The sequence below is a fragment of the Bufo gargarizans genome, chromosome 1, assembly GCF_014858855.1.
Source record: "Bufo gargarizans isolate SCDJY-AF-19 chromosome 1, ASM1485885v1, whole genome shotgun sequence".
Lineage (NCBI taxonomy): Eukaryota > Metazoa > Chordata > Amphibia > Anura > Bufonidae > Bufo > Bufo gargarizans.
In genome coordinates this window covers 23,932,153-23,952,326 of record NC_058080.1, presented here as the reverse complement: position 1 = coordinate 23,952,326, position 20,174 = coordinate 23,932,153, and positions in this window count along the sequence as shown.

Sequence of the window (20,174 nt, the reverse complement as noted above, 5' to 3'; positions counted from 1 at the left end):
ATATAGATGAAACACTATCCTATGCACACACAGCATATAGATGAAACACTATCCTATATACACACACACAGCATATGTTAGGGTTACCTGCACAATTGCTGTAGAGGTTACTCGAAGAGGGGAAGGAGTCCAATGGCAGTGACACAGAAACAGAGGAGCACGGAAACAGGATGGATGAATGATCCCGATATGCAGGAATGGCGGTGGCTCAATGGACCCGATAAGGGCCACGTGGTAGATGAGTGCCGAAGAACGAGGAAGGCAAGAGAGTAGTCAGGCAGTCCTGGGTCGGTACACGGGATGGCAGGTACAAGGATTCAGTATGACGCAGGAGAGTAGTCGATGGAGGCAGAGTTCGGTACACGAGCAGGTTAGCAGACAAATACTGAGAGGCTGAAGCAAGACTGGCAAGGGAGGAAGTGACATGGTCTTCCTTAAATAGGGCGTACACAGATCTGATTGGTCAAACCAAAAGCAGGAAAATTCAGGTCAAGGAGGTGGTTCAAAAAAGTAACAGAAACTGTCCAGGAAGCTCTGTGGTCTAGTGAGCAAGGCTACACTGGGACACTGGAGTCTCCTGGTTCGATCCCTGACAGCATATAGATGAAACTCTATATAAAAACACACACTGTATCGATGAAACCCTATATAAAAACACATACACACTATATAGATAAAACCCTATACACACATATGAAACCCTATCTTATACACACACTATATAGATGAAACCTTATACACAGACACATAGATGAAACCCTATACAAAAACATGCACTATATAGTTGAAACCATATCCTATGTGCACACAAACTATATAAATGAATCCCTATACACACATAGATGAAACCCTATCTTATACACACACACTATATAGATGAAACCTTATACACAGACACATAGATGAAACCCTATATAAAAACACGCACTATATAGTTGAAACCATATCCTATATGCACAGTGCACACAAACTATATAGATGAAACCCAATACAGTGTAGGAAGGTGCAAGGGTCCGTCATTGACGGAAGGTACGTGTCACCGAGGTTCCTGGCCTCGCTGAGATAAGAACCGGTTATTTTATGTGTCAGTGGCAGCTAGTGCTCGCTGACACTGTTTATTCTTAGTGTGGCTGAAAAGCCGATCCAGGCCGGTTCTTATTGGGAGCAGCCAAAGAGCAGGGTGGGTGGCTGTTCCCCACGTCCAGGCCAGGTTTTGGGCTGGGGTTTAAAAACCCAGCCAGCAGCTCAGCTGGGGGTGGTATGTTCCTCCAAGTAAAAGTGGAGCTGTGAAGGCTCTGTGTCTCTGGGAGCTGCATGAAAGCCACCAGCTGGAAGCCAGGCGCCCTAAAGCCTGCTGTGGATATTCAGGTGACGTGTTTGTTTTGAGTTCTGTGGACTTTGGCCGTGTGAATTAACATGAGGAATTTCTGTGGTGTGAATTAACACCAGGACTCTGCCAAGTGTTTGTGTTACTTTTGCTTTACTACCGTGTTCTTGCCTCTGTACTGCGTCCGCTTACCCTGCCTACCAGAGCGAATCCCTACAACAGACACACACATAGATGAAACCCAATCCTATATACAGACTATGTAGATGAAACCCTATACTCAGACACTAGATAGATGAAACCCTATCCTATACACACACACTAAATAGATTAAACCTTCTACACAGACACATAGATGAAACACTATACACACATATAGATGAAACCCTTTATAAAAAACACACACTATATAGAAGAAACCCTATCCTATACTATATAGATGAAACCCTATATATACACACTATATAAATGAAACCCTGTCCTATACACACACACTACATAGATGAAACCCTATCTTGTACACACACTATATAGATGAAACCCTATCCTATATACACACTATATAGATGAAACCCTATCTTGTACACACACTATATAGATGAAACCCTATCCTATATACACACTATATAGATGAAACCCTATCCTATATACACACTATATAGATGAAACCCTATCTTGTACACACACTATATAGATGAAACCCTATCCTATATACACACTATATAGATGAAACCCTATCCTATACACACACACACTATATAGATGAAACCCTATCTTGTACACACACTATAGAGATGAAACCCTATCCTATATACACACTATATAGATGAAACCATATCCTATATACACACTATATAGTTGAAACCCTATCCTATACACACACTATATAGATGAAACCCTATATCTACACATACACCATATAGACATTACTGACAGTGTTGAGCGAACCCAAACTGTAAAGTTCGGGTCCGTAATGAACTTTACGATTTTTGGTACCTGGACCGAACCTGAACTTTGCCGGAAAAGTTCAGGTTCGATTTCGGTGTTCGGGCATTTCATAAAGCTTGTTGACAGGCTGCAGAGCAGCCAATCAACAAGCTTTTAAGCTGTGTGCCCTAAGAAGCCATCACAGCTATGCCTATTAATGCCTCATGTGACCGAGCCTCTATATAAGCTGGATCACGCGTGGCACCGCCCATCAACTCTGAGTAGTGCAGGGACAGGAAGCAGGCAGCTGTAGTGAGGGACAGTGTCAGTGCGATATATATATATATATGTATATATATATATTTTTTTTATTTATTTTTTTGGGTGCAATGCAACATTGTACTTTGTACCGCTGACACACAAATATAATAGTTAATCCGTCTACTAGATAGGTGCGCGTCATATAACCATTTATTGCGTGAAGTGGACAGGGACATTGATATAGTTAATCCATCTGTTAGTTAGTTGCATGTCATATACCCATTTATTGTGTGAGGTACACCTGCACTGCATACATGACAGGGAATTAAATATAGTTAATCCGTCTGTTAGGTCGGTGGGTGACCTCAAAGAATGAGGAGAGCATTAAATAAGGGACGTTGCCCTGGTCGTGGTGATGCTGGAGTTGGTGGAGCTCCTGTTGCAGGGAGATGATGTGGTTGATCTGTGCCAGCTACACCCCACAAATGAAACACCTTCCTCAGGAGCGCATAGGCGACAGAATGTTCCGCGTTATTTTGTAGGCCTGAATACGGGTGTACGAATGGTGAGGCCAAAACAAGTAGAGGCGGTAATAGATTGGGTGGCTGACAGTGCCTCCAGTTGCTTCACCTTGTCTCCCACCCAGTCCCCTGCTGAAAGTGAAGAGTTGGTACCTGCAGCCCATAGGCATCTGTCTTTCACCTCACCCCCTTGCAAATCAGCCAAGCAGTCTGAGCCTCAAGTTATGCAGCAGTCTCTTATGCTTTTTGATGACTCTGCTGGCAGGGTTTCCGTGGGCTGTTCACATAGCCCTGCACCAGAAGTGGAAGAGATTGAGTGCACCGAAGCCCAACCAATTATGGTTTAGGATGTGGACATGGGAGGACCACCACAGCACATCTCTGATAATGACGAAACACAGGTGCCAATTGCTGCAGATTTCTGCAGTGTGCAGACCGGAAAGGAGGGTATGGGTGAAGAGTGGGTGGAAGATGATGTGGAGGATGATGAGGTCCTAGACCCCACATGGAATCAAGGTCTTGCGAGTGACGTGTGCAGTTCGGAGGAAGAGGGTGTGGTCACACAGCGCCAGCTGCACAGCAAAAGAGGGAGCAGTGTGCAAAAGCAGAGTGGCCGTCCCCTAACCAGTGCACCTGCTACTGCCCACCTCACCCATGGATTGAGCACACCAAAGCCAGCTCCAAGGAGTTCCCTGGTGTGGCAGTTCTTCAGACAATGTGCTGACGACAAGACACGAGAGGTTTGCACGCTGTGCAATCAGAGCCTGAAGCGAGGCATAGATGTTCTAAACCTACAGTACCACCTACATGACCAGGCATCTAAATGCAAAGCATGAGCTGCAGTGGAGTAAGCACCTCAAAAACCACAAAAGATCTCAGGCTCCTCCTGCTACCTCTTCTGCTGCAGTCTCGCCCTTTTCCTCACTCTCTGGAGTGACAGTGGCACCAGCCACCCTGCAAACAGAAGATGTGGCAGCAACGCCAACACTTCTGTCACCAAGCATCTTCACAATGTTCCATGGAAGCATCCAGCTGTCCATCTCCCAAACACTGGAGAGAAAGAGGAAGTACTCCCCTACCCACCCGCGATCCCTGGCCCTGAATGCCAGCATTTCAATATTTCTGGCCTTTGAAATGCTGTCATTCCATCTGGTGGAGACAGAGACTTTTAAAAACCTTATGGCGGTGAGTGTCCCACAGTATGTGGTTCCCAGCCGCCACTACTATTCCAGGCAAGCCACCCCTGCCCTGCACAACCAAGTGGCAGACAAAATTAGGTGTGCACTGCGCAATGCCATTTGTGGCAAGGTCCACATAACCACTGATACGTAGACCAGTAAGCACGGGTAGGGACGTTATATCAACCTAACTGCCCACTGGGTAAATGCAGCGGCAGCTGAGCCTGAGGTGGATAGCAGTTTGGTGCGTGTCCTTCCTCCAACGAGGATTGCAGGACATTTTGTTTGCCTCCTTTTGCATCCTCCTCCTACTCCGCTTCCTCCTCTACCGGCTCCTCATCTGGTCAGCGTAACATCTTCACCACCAACTTCAGCAGAGTCAGGCGGAAATGACAGCAGGCTGTTTTGAAACTCATCTGTTTGGGGGGAAAACCCCACACCACGCAGGAGCTGTGGACGGGCATGGAACAACAGACTGAAGAGTGATTGGTGCCACTGAGCTTCAAGCCCGGCCTGGTGGTGTGCGATAATGGGCGAAATCTTGTAGCAGCTCTGGGCCTAGCCGGTTTGACACACATCCCTTGCCTGGTGCATGTGCTGAATTTTGTGGTGCAGAGATTCCTGAAAAATTACCCTGATATATCAGAGCTGCTGCAGAAAGTGCGGGTCGTCTATGCGTGCTTTCTGCTTTTTCACCCTGCTGCTGCACGCCTGTTTGCACTGCAGCATAACTTCGGCCTTCCCGCTCACCGCCTCATATGCGACATGCCCACAAGGTGGAACTCCACCTTGCACATGCTGGAGAGACTGTGCGAGCAGCAGCAGGCGATAGTGGAGTTTCAGCTGCAGCACGCACGGGTGAGTCGCTCTGCGGAACAGCACCACTTCACCACCGAGTGAGTCTCCATGTGGGACGTGTGTGCCGCGTTGCACTGTTTCGAGTACTCTACCAACATGGCCAGTGCCTATGACGCCGTCCTCAGCGTTACTATCCCACTTCCATGTCTCCTTGAAAAAATGCTTCAGGCAATGATGGAAGAGTGATCATTTCCACGGTTATCAGGCCAGTCATTCACAAGTGGATCGGAGGGTGGGTTCCTTCACCAACAGAGGCCAGATACACAATTGTCCAGCCAGGGCACAGTTCTGGAGGATGAGGAGGAACCGTGTTCGCAGCAGGGAAGCACCCAAAGCAGCTCATGGGCATCACTGGAGCAGGGCTGGGGGGATACAGAGGACACAGATGATACACCTCCCACAGAGGACAACATGTAGTTTCCTCTGGGCAGCCTGGCACACATGAGCGGCTACATGCTGCAGTGCCTGCGCATTGACCGTCGAGTTGCCCACATTCTAACCAGTGTTGATTACTTGGTGGCCACCCTGCTGGATCCGTGATACAAGGACAACGTGCCGTCCTTAATTCCGTCACTGGAGCGTGATCGGAAGATGCGCTTATGGCATTCCCACCTGACACCGGGGGCTCAGTGGAAGCACAAGGCGAAGGCAAAGGAGGAGGAAGAAGTTGCCAACGCAGCTGGGTGTCACAGATGATGTTGCAGATAGCTGTAACTTATAAATAGAGTTGAGCGAACACCTGGATGTTCGGGTTCGAGAAGTTCGGCCGAACATCCCGGAAATGTTCGGGTTCGGGATCCGAACCCGATCCGAACTTCGTCCCGAACCCGAACCCCATTGAAGTCAATGGGGACCCGAACTTTTCGGCACTAAAAAGGCTGTAAAACAGCCCAGGAAAGAGCTAGAGGGCTGCAAAAGGCAGCAACATGTAGGTAAATCCCCTGCAAACAAATGTGGATAGGGAAATGAATTAAAATAAAAATTAAATAAATAAAAATTAACCAAAATCAATTGGAGAGAGGTTCCATAGCAGAGAATCTGGCTTCCCGTCACCCACCACTGGAACAGTCCATTCTCAGATATTTAGGCCCCGGCACCCAGGCAGAGGAGAGAGGTCCCGTAACAGAGAATCTGTCTTCATGTCAGCAGAGAATTAGTCTGCATGTCATAGCAGAGAATGAGGCTTCACGTCAGCCACCACTGCAACAGTCCATTGGCATATATTTAGGCCCAGCACCCAGGCAGAGGAGGGAGGTCCCGTAACAGAGAATCTGTCTTCATGTCAGCAGAGAATTAGTCTGCATGTCATAGCAGAGAATGAGGCTTCACGTCAGCCACCACTGCAACAGTCCATTGGCATATATTTAGGCCCAGCACACACACAGGCAGAGGAGAGAGGTCCCGTAACAGAGAATCTGGCTTCATGTCAGCAGAGAATCAGTCTGCATGTCATAGCAGAGAATGAGGCTTCACGTCAGCCACCACTGCAACAGTCCATTGGCATATATTTAGGCCCAGCACCCAGGCAGAGGAGGGAGGTCCCGTAACAGAGAATCTGTCTTCATGTCAGCAGAGAATTAGTCTGCATGTCATAGCAGAGAATGAGGCTTCACGTCAGCCACCACTGCAACAGTCCATTGGCATATATTTAGGCCCAGCACACACACAGGCAGAGGAGAGAGGTCCCGTAACAGACAATCTGGCTTCATGTCAGCAGAGAATTAGTCTGCATGTCATAGCAGAGAATGAGGCTTCACGTCACCCACCACTGCAACAGTCCATTGGCATATATTTAGGCCCAGCACACACACAGGCAGAGGAGAGAGGTCCCGTAACAGAGAATCTGTCTTCATGTCAGCAGAGAATTAGTCTGCATGTCATAGCAGAGAATCAGGCTTCACGTCACCCACCACTGCAACAGTCCATTGGCATATATTTAGGCCCAGCACCCAGGCAGAGGAGGGAGGTCCCGTAACAGAGAATCTGTCTTCATGTCAGCAGAGAATTAGTCTGCATGTCATAGCAGAGAATGAGGCTTCACGTCAGCCACCACTGCAACAGTCCATTGGCATATATTTAGGCCCAGCACACACACAGGCAGAGGAGAGAGGTCCCGTAACAGAGGATCTGGCTTCATGTCAGCAGAGAATCAGTCTGCATGTCATAGCAGAGAATCAGGCTTCACGTCAGCCACCACTGCAACAGTCCATTGTCATAAATTTAGGCCCAGCACCCAGGCAGAGGAGAGAGGTCCCGTAACAGAGAATCTGGCTTCATGTCAGCAGAGAATCAGTCTTCATATCATAGCAGAGAATCAGGCTTCACGTCACCCACCACTGTAAGAGTCAATTTTCATAAATTTAGGCCCAGAACCCAGGCAGAGGAGAAAGGTCCCGTAACAGACAATCTGGCTTCATGTCAGCAGAGAATCAGTCTTCATATCATAGCAGAGAATCAGGCTTCACGTCACCCACCACTGTAAGAGTCAATTTTCATAAATTTAGGCCCAGAACCCAGGCAGAGGAGAAAGGTCCCGTAACAGACAATCTGGCTTCATGTCAGCAGAGAATCAGTCTTCATATCATAGCAGAGAATCAGGCTTCACGTCACCCACCACTGCAACAGTCCATTGGCATATATTTAGGCCTAGCACACAGGCAGAGCAGAGAGGTCCCGTAACAGACAATCTGGCTTCATGACAGCAGAGAATCAGTCTGCATGTCATAGCAGAGAATCAGGCTTCACGTCAGCCACCACTGCAACAGTCCATTGGCATATATTTAGGCCTAGCACACAGGCAGAGCAGAGAGGTCCCGTAACAGACAATCTGGCTTCATGACAGCAGAGAATCAGTCTTCATGTCATAGCAGAGAATCAGGCTTCACGTCAGCCACCACTGCAACAGTCCATTGGCATATATTTAGGCCTAGCACACAGGCAGAGGAGAGAGGTCCCGTAACAGACAATCTGGCTTCATGTCAGCAGAGAATCAGTCTTCATGTCATAGCAGAGAATCAGGCTTCACGTCACCCACCACTGTAAGAGTCAATTTTCATAAATTTAGGCCCAGAACCCAGGCAGAGGAGAAAGGTCCCGTAACAGACAATCTGGCTTCATGTCAGCAGAGAATCAGTCTTCATATCATAGCAGAGAATCAGGCTTCACGTCACCCACCACTGCAACAGTCCATTGGCATATATTTAGGCCTAGCACACAGGCAGAGCAGAGAGGTCCCGTAACAGACAATCTGGCTTCATGACAGCAGAGAATCAGTCTGCATGTCATAGCAGAGAATCAGGCTTCACGTCAGCCACCACTGCAACAGTCCATTGGCATATATTTAGGCCTAGCACACAGGCAGAGCAGAGAGGTCCCGTAACAGACAATCTGGCTTCATGACAGCAGAGAATCAGTCTGCATGTCATAGCAGAGAATCAGGCTTCACGTCACCCACCACTGCAACAGTCCATTGGCATATATTTAGGCCTAGCACACAGGCAGAGCAGAGAGGTCCCGTAACAGACAATCTGGCTTCATGACAGCAGAGAATCAGTCTGCATGTCATAGCAGAGAATCAGGCTTCACGTCAGCCACCACTGCAACAGTCCATTGGCATATATTTAGGCCTAGCACACAGGCAGAGGAGAGAGGTCCCGTAACAGACAATCTGGCTTCATGTCAGCAGAGAATCAGTCTGCATGTCATAGCAGAGAATGAGGCTTCACGTCAGCCACCACTGCAACAGTCCATTGTCATAAATTTAGGCCCAGCACCCAGGCAGAGGAGAGAGGTCCCGTAACAGACAATCTGGCTTCATGTCAGCAGAGAATTAGTCTGCATGTCATAGCAGAGAATCAGGCTTCATGTCAGCCACCACTGCAACAGTCCATTGGCATATATTTAGGCCTAGCACACAGGCAGAGGAGAGGTTCATTCAACTTTGGGTAGCATCGCAATATAATGGTAAAATGAAAATAAAAATAGGATTGAATGAGGAAGTGCCCTGGAGTCCAATAATATATGGTTATGGGGAGGTAGTTAATGTCTAATCTGGACAAGGGACGGACAGGTCCTGTGGGATCCATGCCTGGTTCATTTTTATGAACGTCAGCTTGTCCACATTGGCTGTAGACAGGCGGCTGCGTTTGTCTGTAATGACGCCCCCTGCCGTGCTGAATACACGTTCAGACAAAACGCTGGCTGCCGGGCAGGCCAGCACCTCCAAGGCATAAAAGGCTAGCTCTGGCCACGTGGACAATTTAGAGACCCAGAAGTTGAATGGGGCCGAACCATCAGTCAGTACGTGGAGGGGTGTGCACACGTACTGTTCCACCATGTTAGTGAAATGTTGCCTCCTGCTAACACGTTGCGTATCAGGTGGTGGTGCAGTTAGCTGTGGCGTGTTGACAAAAGTTTTCCACATCTCTGCCATGCTAACCCTGCCCTCAGAGGAGCTGGCCGTGACACAGCTGCCTTGGCGACCTCTTGCTCCTCCTCTGCCTTGGCCTTGGGCTTCCACTTGTTCCCCTGTGACATTTGGGAATGCTCTCAGTAGCGCGTCTACCAACGTGCGCTTGTACTCGCGCATCTTCCTATCACGCTCCAGTGCAGGAAGTAAGGTGGGCACATTGTCTTTGTAGCGTGGATCCAGCAGGGTGGCAACCCAGTAGTCCGCACAGGTTAAAATGTGGGCAACTCTGCTGTCGTTGCGCAGGCACTGCAGCATGTAGTCGCTCATGTGTGCCAGGCTGCCCAGGGATAAGGACAAGCTGTCCTCTGTGGGAGGCGTATCGTCATCGTCCTGCCTTTCCCCCCAGCCACGCACCAGTGATGGACCCGAGCTGCGTTGGGTGCCACCCCGCTGTGACCATGCTTCATCCTCATCCTCCTCCACCTCCTCCTCATCCTCGTCCTCCTCGTCCTCCAGTAGTGGGCCCTGGCTGGCCACATTTGTACCTGGCCTCTGCTGTTGCCAAAAACCTCCCTCTGAGTCACTTCGAAGAGACTGGCCTGAAAGTGCTAAAAATGACCCCTCTTCCTCCTCCTCCTCCTCCTCCTCCTCCTGGGCCACCTCCTCTTCCATCATCGCCCTAAGTGTTTTCTCAAGGAGACATAGAAGTGGTATTGTAACGCTGATAACGGTGTCATCGCCACTGGCCATGTTGGTGGAGTACTCGAAACAGCGCAACAGGGCACACAGGTCTCGCATGGAGGCCCAGTCATTGGTGGTGAAGTGGTGCTGTTCTGTAGTGCGACTGACCCGTGCGTGCTGCAGCTGAAACTCCACTATGGCCTGCTGCTGCTCGCACAGTCTGTCCAGCATGTGCAAGGTGGAGTTCCACCTGGTGGGCACGTCGCATATGAGGCGGTGAGCGGGAAGGCCGAAGTTACGCTGTAGCGCAGACAGGCGAGCAGCAGCAGGATGTGAACGCCGGAAGCGCGAACAGACGGCCCGCACTTTATGCAGCAGCTCTGACATGTCGGGGTAGTTGTGAATGAACTTCTGCACCACCAAATTCAGCACATGCGCCAAGCAAGGGATGTGCGTCAAATTGGCTAGTCCCAGAGCTGCAACGAGATTTCGCCCATTATCACACACCACCAGGCCGGGCTTGAGGCTCACCGGCAGCAACCACTCGTCGGTCTGTTGTTCTATACCCCGCCACAACTCCTGTGCGGTGTGGGGCCTGTCCCCCAAACATATGAGTTTCAGAATGGCCTGCTGACGTTTACCCCGGGCTGTGCTGAAGTTGGTGGTGAAGGTGTGTGGCTGACTGGATGAGCAGGTGGAAGAAGAGGAGGAGGAAGCCGAGAAGGAGGAGGTGGCAACAGGAGGCAAAGAATGTTGCCCTGCGATCCTTGGCGGCGGAAGGACGTGCGCCAAACAGCTCTCCGCCTGGGGCCCAGCTGCCACTACATTTACCCAGTGTGCAGTTAGGGAGATATAGCGTCCCTGGCCGTGCTTACTGGTCCACGTATCTGTGGTTAGGTGGACCTTGCCACAGATGGCGTTGCGCAGTGCACACTTGATTTTATCGGATACTTGGTTGTGCAGGGAAGGCACGGCTCTCTTGGAGAAGTAGTGCCGGCTGGGAACAACATACTGTGGGACAGCAAGCGACATGAGCTGTTTGAAGCTGTCTGTGTCCACCAGCCTAAATGACAGCATTTCATAGGCCAGTAGTTTAGAAATGCTGGCATTCAGGGCCAGGGATCGAGGGTGGCTAGGTGGGAATTTACGCTTTCTATCAAATGTTTGTGAGATGGAGAGCTGAACGCTGGCGTGTGACATGGTTGAGACGCTTGGTGACGGAGGTGGTGGTGGTGGTGTTGGTGGTACATCCCCTGTTTGCTGGGCGGCAGGTGCCAACGTTCCTCCAGAGGCGGAGGAAGAGGCCGAACAGACTATTGCTGGTTAAATGCACTTGGTGTGACAGCTTCACCCTGATGTAGGCTTTAGCCAAAAAACAACCACACCATTGAGGGTTAAATGCACTTGGTCGCAGCTTGTGCTGGCGCACCACAAGACACAAAATGGCCGCCGATCACCCCAGAAAAATGTGACTGACAAACGGTCTGGGCAGCCTAAAAACAGTGAGCAATTGAGGATCAGCAGCTCAATGATCCACAGCTGCAGATCGATCAGTTAATCAAGTCCTTTGGAGGAGTTAATCTGCCTAATCTCGCCCTACTGTCGCAGCCGCAACCTCTCCCTACGCTAATCAGAGCAGAGTGACGGGCGGCGCTATGTGACTCCAGCTTAAATAGAGGCTGGGTCACATGGTGCTCTGGCCAATCACAGCCATGCCAATAGTAGGCATGGCTGTGATGGCCTCTTGGGGCAAGTAGTATGACGCTTGTTGATTGGCTGCTTTGCAGCCTTTCAAAAAGCGCCAAGAAAGCGTCACAAAAGCGCGAAGAAAGCGACGAACACCGAACCCGAACCCGGACTTTTACGAAAATGTCCGGGTTCGGGTCCGTGTCACGGACACCCCAAAATTCGGTACGAACCCGAACTATACAGTTCGAGTTCGCTCATCCCTACTTATAAATAAACATCCGACTGGCTTTATCCCAAACTAAGGAGCATATGGGTGAGCCCTATAAAACCCTAAGAGCTCTCCCTGACTGCTACGCCCATGCAAGGGTCTCAATGGTAGACGATTGCATGCCCATGTACCTAAGACTGTGTGACACCTGAAGATCCTATAATAGTTAAGGGGACACGACCACCAGCTCCCTTGGCCGATTCCAAGTAGGCCAGATTCTTATGGTAGGTAAACACGGTATTAGGGTGTCTGGCTCCCTCTAACCAAAATCTACCCCCTTTTTAGTCATATCAGTGAGTGGCTTAACAGAGGAATAATTCAAAATGAACTTTCTGTAATAATTGGCAAAACCCCAAAACCGCATCAGCACCTTCTGATTCTCAGGAAGCTCCCAATCAAGCACAGCGCGGACCTTGTCAGGGTCCATGCGAAAACCAGAAGCGGAGAGAAGAAAACCAAGAAATCGAATCTCCGGAACCGCAAACACCAAACACACATTTTTCCAGTTTAGCGTAAAATTTATTCTCCCGCAGAATCAGCAAGACCTGACGTAGGTGGTCCCGATGTGTCTTGAAATCAGGAGAAAAAAAATCTAAATGTCATCTAGATACACTAATACAAATTTCCCCATTAAATGATAAAAAATGCTGTTCACAAAATGTTGGAAGACGGCCGGAGCATTCATCAAACCAAAGGGCATAACCAAATTCTCGAAATGACCCTCAGGGGTATTGAAGGCCATCTTCCATTTGTCCCCTTCCCTGACCCTGACTAGGTTGTATGCCCCTCTTAAATCCAACTTAGAAAAAACTTTACCCCCAACAATCTGGTTAAACAGGTCCGGGACCTTGAGGGAAGCCTCCATTTCCTTAATCCTGAAGAAAGATAAAGATAAGACAGAGGTGGGGGCGTATCGCCCTATTTCGCTACTCAATACCGATTACAAGATACTAGCGAAAGTACTTGCAAACAGGTTAAGGGGGGTTGTTCACCGTCTGATCCATTCGGATCAGACGGGTTTCATCCCAAAACGAGATATACAATCTAATATTCACAGGGCCTTTGCTAATGTATATGTTGGGGAGGGGGAGGATCGCTCGATCCTGTCTTTTGACGCCGAGAAGGCCTTTGACAGGGTGGAGTGGTCCTTCCTGTGGGCGACTTTGGATAAAATGAATTTGGGCGAACACTTCATTAAATGGATACAGTTACTTTATTCGGATTCTAGGGCCAGGGTTAAGATAAATGGGATTGACTCGGAACAGCTTCCCCTACAGTGAGGTACACGGCAGGGTTGTCCCCTTTCACCTCTGATATTTGCCCTAGCTCTGGAACCTCTCGCTTGCAAAATCCGGCAGTCTAATCAGATCATAGGATTTGGAGGGAGAGGAAGATAAGATTAGTCTATATGCGGACGACATTCTTGTATTCCTGAGGCAGGGATGGAAAGCCATTACACCTGTTATGAATATCTTGAAAGAATATGGGGCGATATCGGGGTATAAAGTAAACTGGGATAAATCTGAACTTCTCCCTCTGGTCCGAGTGCCCCCGGACAGGCCCTTAGGCATTAAGTTACTCGGACTAACTGATTCCATCCGATATCTGGGTATCAGCATAAGTGCGGACCTGTCTCGATATAATTCCTTAAATATAACTCCTATGGTTAATAAGATCAGGGAGAAGATCCAGTCCTGGCAGAAGCTGCCTCTGTCACAGGAGGAAAGGATTGCACTGATCAAGATGGTGGTCCTCCCTATTGCATTATACCCTCTGACAGCATGCCCGATATGGATTGATGATTCCATCTTTGGGTTAGTGGACAAATTGATGAACGACTTAATCTGGAGGAGGGGAAGGGTTAGGATTAAGCAAAAATATCTCTGTATATCGGAGAGAAGGGGTGGCCTTTCCCTTCTATTCCTCCAGGGATACTATATTGCAGCACAGATAAAGTGGTGTTTAGGAGGGGGGAGGGCAGAAAGCCAGGCCGCTTTGTTGTTGGGTATCCTCTCAAGGGATTTCCAGGGGCCATATGGGGATATTTTTTCTGTCCTGGAGACTGGTCATTTGGACATGAGGAAAAAACAATGTTTGATTAGCGATACACTAAATAAGGTTTGGAATAAGATAAAAAAATTACTGGATGAGACATTCCCTACTTATTTTACCCCACTTTGGCACAATTATAATTTAAAAGAATTTAAGTCAATTGTAGATTATAAATATTGGAATTCACGCGGAATTAACCGCTTAACTCATATAATATCACACGGTAATATTATTCCTTTAGATTAATTAATAAAAGGTACACCGTCTTTTTAGATAGATATAGGTATGCACAAATTAGTCACGCATATATGAGCACTCAGGATAAAAGTTTATTGGCCATTAGGGCAAGTCCCTTTTTGGATTATTGTTTCAGATTTAAGGATACTCAACTTACACTCTCTCAAATATATCATAAACTCTGGGACTGTTTGGGGGAAATAACTATATTTAAAAGTGAGGGAGGCTGGGAAGCTGAATTGGGCGAGGGGAACAGCTTGGAATGGGATATGGTATATCAAAACATAAAAAAAGTATCGATCTCTCAGAAATACAGATTGATACAGTTCAAGATTGTTCGCCGCCTATACTACTCCCCCGCCTTCCTCGCCAAGATATATAAGGAAAGGAAGGACTTGTGTTGGAAATGTTCATCAGAAAAAGTGGAGTTAGGTCACCTACTATGTAATTGTCCAGAAGTGTGTGGGTTTTGAACTAGTATTTATGAGGAATTATATGAAAGATATAAGATCAAATTGAAGCGAAGTTTTACGCAGGCAATATTGGGTCTTTTCCCCCGCTCTGAGCTGACCCCCTACCAATTCCGAGTTAGCATGGAAGGTTTTATGGTGGCAAAGGCCTTGATAATTAAATATTGGGGTACGAAGAATAGCCCTAGTTTTTATGAATGGAGGGCTCGGCTAGACACTATTGAGGCCTATAGAAGAGTGGCAAGGAAATTGGAGTGATGGCTCCCCGAGGGGGCAGGCTCCCTTACTTGCTTCAGGCTCCCAAGATCCCTTATACTGGAATTTTTGGAAACCGAAATCAAGGTAGATATTAAAATGCGGACGGATCCCGCAGCAGCAGGGAAACAAAAGGGATGGGGTGGGTTAAAAGGAACAAGTGTATTAACTTGTATAAAGAATATTTGTAAATTTTAACTGGTTGATATGAGAACTTGTATATTTGCTCCAGAAAACAATAAAGGATAAAAAAAAAAAAAAAAAAAAAAAAAAAAAAAAAAAACAGGTCCGGGATCAGAGGAAGCGGATATGGGTCACGAATTGTTATACGGTTCAGCTCCATGAAATCCAGACAAGGTCTTAAAGTACCATCTTTTTTTCTTAACAAAAAAAAAACACCGGCAACAGGTGACTTTGAGGGTCGGATGTGTCCCTTTCTCAGGCTCTCAGAGATATAAGTACGCATAGTGACTCTTTCAGGTTGGGAGAGATTGTAGAAACGTAATTTTGGAAGCTTTGGCGCCTGGGATGAGATTAATAGGGCAGTCATACTCCCGGTGAGGGGCAACTCCTGGACACCACTCTTGGAAAACACATCCAAAAATTCAGAGAAAAGATGGTACAGTCTTGGTAGAAACCTCTGAAAGAGACGCTGTGAGGCAATTCCCTCTGCAAAACTCACTCCAACCATTTATTTGCCTTGCTTGCTAATTAATGGTTGGGTTATGTTTAGTGAGCCAGGGTAGCCCCAACACTAGAGGAGTAGGTAATCCGCTTAGGACGAAACACAACATATCCTCAACATGAGCATCACCCACAGTCAAACGGATATTGTGAACTATGCCCTTTAACGATCTTTGAGAAAGTGGAGCGGAATCGATAGCAAAAACAGGTATATCCTTTTCCAAAGTGCATACCTGGAAAACATGCAATGTTGCAAATTGATTATCAATGAGATTGACAGCTGCTCCACTAGCTACAAAAATCTCACAAACAATGTTCTTGCTGTCTAGCGCCACCCTGGCAGGTAGGAGAAAATGGGAACTACAATCAAACAGCAAACCTTCAATTTCCGAACAGTATATCTCTGCGGACTGTTTACCCTGGCATAAAAGATGCAGTTTAGATTCAGCCAGAGCAATACTATCCGGGTCATCATATATCTGCCTACAAAAAATTCATCCACCGATCGGAGGGGCCGTGCACCCACCGGCAGCGAAAAAGGCCCAAGACTGAGCGTTATCCCTGAGCAGCGAGATGATGATCCCCACCCTCTTCTCCTCATCACTAGAGGAATGTGGCAGTAGGCGAAAATGAAGTTTGCAAGCCTCTCTAAAGCTAACAAAATTCTCACTACCCCCGGAGAATGTATCTGGAAGTGAGATCTTAGGCTCGGAACAAACTCCATAAACGCCAGCAGAACCAGTCACCTGAAACTGAGACACAGTTTTACGGAGATCTGCTACCTCCAGCGAAAGACCGTGCATGTGGTCAATCAAGGCTGAAACCGGATCCATGCTTAAGACGGTTATGGCGGTTTATAATGTCACGGATGATGTTGCATATAGCTGGAATTTATAAATAAACAAGCGACTGGCTTGATCCCAAACTAAGGAGCTTATAGGTGAGCCCTATAAAATCCTAAGAGCTCTCCCTGACTGCTATGCACATGCAAGGGTCTTGATGGTAGACGATTGCACGCCCACGGACCTAAGCCTGTGTGACACCTAAAGACCCTATAATAGTGAGGGGACACGATCACCGGCTCCCTGCACTTAAGGCTTCGTTCACATCACCGTTCGGTTTTCCGTTATATTTTTCCATCAGAGGATGAATAAAACGGAAAATAACGACTCAGTTTAAAATCCCATTCACTTCTATTGATTTCATTATCAGTTACACTCCGTTTGGCACCATTCCGTCATCTGTACGTTAATTTAGGCGGAAAAAATAATCCTACATGCAGGACTTTTTTCTCCCGTCTCAAATAACGGATTCTCAACGTATCCGTTACTTTTTGCATTGTAGTCAATGAGTAATGGATTGAAATGGAGTACATTGTATGTAACCTGTATGCACTCCGTTATTCTGTTCCGTTTTTAGTTCTGACCATGCTCAAATGGAAAAATCTTCTGTCTGCAAAAGTTCTCTAGTGACTGAAAAAAAGAACATGTGACCGTCACCTGACCCTCCCAGCGACCATCTTAAAGCTTTACTATATAAGATCATACTGCAGAAAGCTTTTCTAGTAAAAAAAAAAAGTAAGTAAAAGTTTAATGCAAGTTTAAAAAAGTGTAAAATCATGTTCCTACCAATTGTATTGCTGCAGGATAGCATGAAATATTTGTGTATAGGAATGCCAGCCACATCTCTCCACATCCACAGCAATCCATTGAATACCATGGACATAGCCACCATGTTTGTGCTGTTTTTTAGCCCCTGTGCTTATTAATGTACAGTACAATGTTATGGTTCTGTGACCATACAGTGAACTGCACATGATGGGTTCACAATACATAAGAACAGAGCCCCTGCACTCCATGTTTCCGCAAAGTGCCTCCACTTTAAAAATGGACGTATTGGGCATATAGCATACACATTCAAGACAATCGGTATGCAACCAGATGTATGCTTGTCTGATGAATCTACACACCTATAGTTTTCAGTCTGATATACAGGCACGCTTATTGGAATCAATTGCCCAATGTGACAAAAGTTGTCCTAAAATATATTTTTTTTCATGCCTAAAATATAGCTTGCTATCCTGCAAGTGTAATTTTCGCAGTAATGAGAACAGGTCTGTGTTCCTTCTTTTCCATCATGACACGTGTTGAATAATTGATGTCAATGTATTTTTTTTATTTAATTACTAAAATCAAGTATGACAATTTTTTTCAGAAATGTTACAAAACAGCAGTGACCACAGTACCCCTCCATTGGAGATTGTGGTAAGTAGACAGATTCTTTCTCTATCTCTCTGTCTTTTCTCTGTCTGTATGTCTCTGCCTGTCTGTCTCTCTCTGTGTCTGACGCTCTGTCTATCTATTTCTGTATATATGTATATATGTATGTATATGTATGTATGTGTGTGTGTGTGTGTGTGTATATATATATATATATATATAATTAGTACAGACCAAAAGTTTGGACACACCGACACACCTTCTCATTCAAAGAGTTTTCTTTATTTTCATGACTATGAAAATTGTAGATTCACACTGAAGGCATCAAAACTATGAATTAACACATGTGGAATTATATACATAACAAAAAAGTGTGAAACAACTGAAAATATGTCATATTCTAGGTTCTTCAAAGTAGCCACCTTTTGCTTTGATTACTGCTTTGCACATTCTTGGCATTCTCTTGATGAGCTTCAAAGGTAGTCACCTGAAATGGTCTTCCAACAGTCTTGAAGGAGTTCCCAGAGATGCTTTGCACTTGTTGGCCTTTTTGCCTTCACTCTGCGGTCCAGCTCACCCCAAACCATCTCGATTGGGTTCAGGTCCGGTGACTGTGGAGGCCAGGTCATCTGGTGCAGCACCCCATCACTCTCCTTCATGGTCAAATAGCCCTTACACAGCCTGGAGGTGTGTTTGGGGTCATTGTCCTGTTGAAAAATTAATGATGGTCCAACTAAACGCAAACCGGATGGAATAGCATGTCGCTGCAAGATGCTGTGGTAGCCATGCTGGTTCAGTATGCCTTCAATTTTGAATAAATCCCTAACCGTGTCACCAGCAAAGCACCATCACACCTCCTCCTCCATGCTTCACGGTGGGAATCGGGCATGTAGAGTCCATCCGTTCACCTTTTCTGCGTCGCACAAAGACAAGGTGGTTGGAAACAAAGATCTCAAATTTGGACTCATCAGACCAAAGCACAGATTTCCACTGGTCGAATGTCCATTCCTTGTGTTCTTTAGCCCAAACAAGTCTCTTCTGCTTGTTGCCTGTCCTTAGCAGTGGTTTCCTAGCAGATATTCTACCATGAAGGCCTGATTCACACAGTCTCCTCTTAACAGGTGTTCTAGAGATGTGTCTGCTGCTAGAACTCTGTGTGGCATTGACCTGGTCTCTAATCTGAGCTGCTGTTAACCTGCGATTTCTGAGGCTGGTGACTCGGATGAACTTATCCTCCGCAGCAGAGGTGACTCTTGGTCTTCCTTTCCTGGGGCGGTCCGCATGTGAGCCAGTTTCTTTGTAGCGCTTGATGGTTTTTGTGACTGCACTTTCAAAGTTTTCCCAATTTTTCGGACTGACTGACCTTAATTTCTTAAAGTAATGATGGCCACTCGTTTTTCTTTACTTAGCTGATTTTTTCTTGACATAATACAAAGTCTAACAGTCTATTCAGTAGGACTTTCAGCTGTGTATCCACCTGACTTCTCCACAAGGCAACTGATGGTCCCAACCCCATTTATAAGGCAAGAAATCCCACTTATTAAACCTGACAGGGCACCCCTGTGAAGTGAAGACCATTTCAGGTGACTACCTCTTGAAGCTCATCAAGAGAATGCCAAGAGTGTGCAAAGCAGTAATCAGCAAAAGGAGGCTACTTTGAAGAACCTAGAATATGACATATTTTCAGTTGTTTCACACTTTTTTGTTATGTATATAATTCCACATGTGTTAATTCATAGTTTTGATGCCTTCAGTGTGAATCTACAATTTTCATAGTCATGAAAATAAAGAAAACTCTTTGAATGAGAAGGTGTGTCCAAACTTTTGGTCTGTACTGTATATATATATATATATATATATATATATATATATATTAATTAATTTTTGTCAAACAATATTTCAGGAGCAATCATCATCTAGCGCGTCACAGGATGAAACGGAGAGGACACACTCCCAAATGGAGACAGTATGTATTTAGAAAATGGGGAATAGCATACCCTAATACTAAATACTACTTCAACACTAGATAAAAAAAAAATAATGTATATTGTTTTATAGGAATTCAGCCAAAGACAACCTGCAACAGATGTGGGCAGGACAAGTACTCACTGAGCCAAGACAGGAATACTTGAATAG